The sequence below is a fragment of the Clarias gariepinus genome, chromosome 16, assembly GCF_024256425.1.
Source record: "Clarias gariepinus isolate MV-2021 ecotype Netherlands chromosome 16, CGAR_prim_01v2, whole genome shotgun sequence".
NCBI lineage: Eukaryota > Metazoa > Chordata > Actinopteri > Siluriformes > Clariidae > Clarias > Clarias gariepinus.
The window spans coordinates 240,001-245,342 of NC_071115.1; positions in this window are offsets into that span (position 1 = coordinate 240,001).

The following is a 5,342-nucleotide window of genomic DNA, read 5'->3' on the forward strand; positions in this document are numbered from 1 at the left end:
TTAAATTTAGGAAATAAAAAAAGTTACATATTGCACTGAAAATAATTTGTATACTGATATCTCACCAGATCCAGAAAATATGATCATATAACCCCAATATTATCATCCCTGCACTGGCTACCTGTTCAGTTTAGAATTAATTACAAAATAGTATTACTTACATATGTAAGGGTCCTCCACTAGAGATCACTGTTTTTAGTTTGTAGTTTTTGTTGGCCGACTCAGTTTCCCAGCAGGCACCTCGGTCAGGTGATGCAGTGCACACCTGAACCGAGGTAGCCATCAACCCATCTATAAATAGCTGTTTAGACTGGGAAACTGGGTCGAGCATTTTTTGGGTAAAACCACTGTCAGTTATGTGGGCATTTTGGTTTGTTTTTATTTGTTTAATTTGTACTTTGATTTTAGTTGTGTTAACTTGGGCTCTCTTATTGGCAATGTCTCTGTGGATGTTTTGTGTGTCTGTGTTAGTGGAGCTGATTCAGTCCTGTCCTCCTGTGTTCTTGTGGTTAGCTAGAGCAGGTAAGCAGTTAGGTGTATGTGTGGCTAGGAGCATGATTAGCTAAATGCTATGTTGAGTTTATAGTACAGTTACAGTACTAGCATGCTTCTAGCCATAGCCCTTCTGTGTCTCTAGCTATCCTGTGTTTCCTCTCCCCCGAGTTGCCCAGTGAGCCTAGCCTTTAGGTGTCCCCTAGCCTAGCCTTTGATGTGTCCTCAGCCTAGCCTTTGATGTGTCCTCAGCCTAGCCTTTGATGTGTCCCCAGCCTAGCCTTTGATGTGTCCCCAGCCTAGCCTTTGATGTGTCCTGAGCCTAGCCTTTGCTGGTCCCCTAGCTTAGCCTTTGATGGTCCCCTAGCCTAGCCTATGATGGTCCCCTAGCCTAGCCTTTGATGGTCCCCTAGCCTAGCCTTTGATGGTCCCCTAGCCTAGCCCATGATGGTCCCCTAGCCTAGCCTTTGATGGTCCCCTAGCCTAGCCTTTGAGGGTCCCCTAGCCTAGCCACTGGGTATCCCTTGTCTGTGTTTCCTCTCCCCCTAGCGTCTCAGTGTGCCTAGGTTTAGAGTGCGGTCCCTCCGGGCTTCGGAGTAACGACTAGCTTGTGAGTGCTGCCTCGCTTAGCCTTGGAGGGCTGCCTCGCCTAGCCACTGGGTAGTCTTTGTCTGTGTTTCTGTGCCCCTATTCCCTAGTGTGGTTAAGCTAGTAGGTAAGTATAGCTTAGTGCATGTTGGGGCTGAAGACATGCTTAGCTAGGTGTATGTGTAGCTAACTGCCATGGTTAAGCAATGCTTAACCATGTTTAGCTAGAAGCCATGCCTAGCTGATTGCCATGTCTTTAGCCCTTGTCCTGTCCCTCTCTTGGTCTCTCGTCTCGTCGTTACGTGTCTCCTGTCCTCTCCAGTGTCTCTAGTGTCTCTAGTGTCTCTAGTGTCTCTAGTGTCTCCTGTGTCTCTAGTGTCTCTAGTGTCTCCCGTTCTCCCTAGTGTCTCGTTTCAGCTCCACACCTCGTTTATGTCCTGTTGTGTTTGTCCCCCCTGTTATGTGTCTCGCCGCAGGGCGTGTTATGTGTCTCGCCGCAGGGCGTGTTAGGTGTCTCGCCGCAGGGCGTGTTAGGTGTCTCGCCGCAGGGCGTGTTAGGTGTCTCGCCGCAGGGCGTGTTAGGTGTCTCGCCGCAGGGCGTGTTAGGTGTCTCGCCGCAGGGCGTGTTAGGTGTCTCGCCGCAGGGCGTGTTAGGTGTCTCCCCTTGTCTGTGTCTTGCCAGAGAGCTCCTGTGAGCACAAAGTTAAGTGTCATTTAAGTTTGTTTGTTCCTTTGTTTGTATCTTTATTTATACTTTGTTTAACTATCATTAAAAAGACTCTTTTTTTTGGTTACACCACCCCTCTGCCTCTATGCCTGCTCCTTCCGCCCACGGCGTCAACACCTGCCAATACACCCAGTTCGTGACAACATACAAGGCTTTAAATGGTTTAGCTCCCACATACCTAACCAGTCTTCTAAAATGCTATAATCCACCACGTTCCTTAAGATCACAAAACTCCAGACTTCTGGTAATTCCCAGAATTTCAAAATCTACAAAAGGGGGTAGGGCTTTTTCATATTTAGCTCCAAAACTTTGGAATAGCCTTCCAGACAGTGTTCGGGGTTCAGACACGGTTTCCCAGTTTAAAAGTAGACTCAAGACGCATCTCTTTAATCTGGCATATGCGTAACTCATCCCATAACTTCATACTTCAGTACATCTATTCTGAATGGCAACTACGCTAATTCTCTTCATCTGTTCTGTACTTTTTTTACCCATCCCGAGGCATCTGGAGATTGTACCAGCTTCAGTAGATAAAGGCCAACCCTGTGAGGATCCTGAGGCATCCAGAGAAGGACCAGCTCCAGCTGGATTCTGCTTTATGATGGTTGGAGCTACACATCCTGCTCCTGTGCTCCCAGTGATCCAGACCCCATCTGCCCTCTGCACCTACTGACTCATCCCTATGCTGAACTGGACTTCATGTTAATTTAAAGAATTTCTGTTATATTGTACTTTCACCTGCACAACACACATGATGTTATATCATCTCTATCTGTTATCACCCAGATGAGGATGGGTTCCCTGTTGAGTCTGGTTCCTCTTAAGGTTTCTTCCTACAAAACCAAGATGGCGCCGGTGAGGTCGGCTGCCGTCACGACTGCTCCGACCACCTTTTCTTTGTTTTTGTTCTTAAGTTAGTTTACAGCGTTTTAAAACCGGCAAAATTACCACCATGGGGTACATTAGTTATGATAGAGACACTCATGTTTCTATTGGTATACAATGTACTCACAATTCGACGTTTTTAACTCCTGATCCGAGCTGGCCGAGTGAGATCCTAAGGGAAAACAAAGGACGCGACGCGAAGCGGCGGCCTCGAGGGAAACGAGCCGGCGTTAGGAACAGGCTGAGAGCCCGTGCACACCGCACACCTCTGCCTAGCATCCTGCTCGCCAACGTCCAGTCACTGGAAAACAAGCTCGATTACCTCAGGGCCAGGATAAAGTTCCAGAGAGACATACGGGACTGCAATCTCCTCTGCTTCACCGAGACATGGCTGAACCCAGCGGTGCCGGACCACGCCATTCAGCCGGCCGAGTTCTTCTCGGTTCACCGCATGGACAGGACGCGGGACTCGGGGAAGTCAAGGGGAGGCGGCGTGTGTTTAATGGTGAACAGCAGCTGGTGCAACAGTGCGAGCGTTGTTTCTCTCACACGCTCCTGCACACCAAATCTGGAACTACTGTCCATCATGTGTCGTCCTTTTTACCTTCCTCGGGAGTTTACATCGGTCATAATCAGTGCCGTTTATATTCCACCACAAGCGGACACGGACACTGCCTTATGCGAGCTGCAGGAGGCACTCACACAACAACAAACACAACACCGGGACGCTGCGCTTATTGTGGCAGGGGACTTTAACAGTGCCAACCTCAAACGCGCAGCGCCGAACTTTTATCAGCACATCACCTGCCCCACCAGGGGCGAAAAGAAAAGTGGACCACTGCTATACAACGGTCAAGGACGGCTACAAGGCACAATCTTGTCCACCATTTGGTAAATCCGACCACGTCGCCATCTTCCTCATGCCAAAATACAAACAAAGGCTGAAACAGGAAGTTCTGGTTCAGAGGAAGGTCGCGTGCTGGACGGACCAATCGGTGGCCGCGTTACAGGACGCACTCGATGACGCAGACTGGGACATGTTCAGGAACAGCTCCGATGGTGACGTCAGCGTGTCTACGGAAGCGGTTGTGGGATTCATCGGGAAACTAGCGGACGATACCGTAGAAAAAAAGACTATTAAAACGTTTCCCAACCAGAAGCCGTGGGTGGATAAAACCATCCGCGACGCTCTGAGATCTCGCACCGCTGCCTACAACACAGGACTCGCGTCGGGGGACATGGAACCATATAAGGCTGCGTCATACAGCGTCCGGGAGGGCGGTGAAAGAGGCGAAGCAGCGCTACGGGAGGAAACTAGAGTCACAACTCCAACAGAGTGACTCTAGGAGCCTGTGGCAGGGATTAAGGACAATAACGGATTATAAAGCACCAACATCCGGTATGATAAACGATGTTGAGGTTTTCTTTGGGAGTGACAAGGATGGATAGAATTAAGAATGAGTTTATCAGAGGGACAACCCACGTTAGATGTTTTGGAGTTAAAGTCAGAGAGGCCAGATTGAGGTGGTTTGGACATGTTCAGAGGAGAGATTGTGAGTATATCGGTAGAAGGTTGCTGAGTTTGGAACTGCCAGGCAGGAGGTCTAGAGGAAGACCAAAGAGGAGATTTATGGATGCAGTGAGAGAGGACATGAAGTTAGTTGGTGTGAGAGAAGAGGATGCAGAGGATAGGGTTAGATGGAGGCAAATGATTCGCTGTGGTGACCCCTAAAAGGAAACAGCCGAAAGACAAAGAAGACAAAGAAGAAAATCCCGTATGATAAACGCAGACGTGTCTCTGGCAGATGAGCTGAACACTTTCTATGCTCGCTTCGAGGCTGCAGCTAAAGACGCTAGCGATGCTAATGCTAGCCGCGCTAACGGCTGCAGACATCACGTTCATCATCTCAGAGCATGACGTGAGGAGAGCCTTCAAGAGAGTAAACACCAGGAAAGCAGCAGGACCAGACGGCATCTCAGGCCCCATTCTCAGAGCCTGCGCAGACCAGCTAGCACCTGTATTCACTGAGATATTCAACATCTCTTTATCTCAGTCGGTGATCCCCACATGCTTCAAAGAGTCCATCATTGTTCCTGTCCCAAAGAAACCTCATCCTGCTTCCCTCAATGATTATCGCCCTGTAGCCCTCACCTCAGTAGTGATGAAGTGCTTTGAACGCCTGGTCAGAGACTTCATTATCTCTTCACTACCAGACACACTAGACCCACTACAGTTCGTTTATCGTCCAAACCGTTCCACGGACGATGCAATCTCTCATCTCTTCCATACATCTCTCACTCACCTGGACACTCGGAGGGGGAATTATGTGAAAATGCTCTTCATCGACTACAGTTCTGCATTTAATACCATAATTCCCTCCACACTTACCACCAAGCTGGAGCACCTGGGACTCAGCTCATCAATGTGTCAGTGGATCTCCAATTTTCTGACTGGCAGACCACAGGCAGTAAGGATGGGCGGACATGTCTCAGCCTCCCTCACTCTCAGCACTGGAGCCCCCCAGGGTTGTGTTCTGAGCCCCCTGCTGTACTCTCTGTACACCCACGACTGCGTGGCCACTACCAGCTCCACCACCATCATCAAGTTCGCTGACGACACTGTTGTGGTGGGCCTGATCACGAACAACGA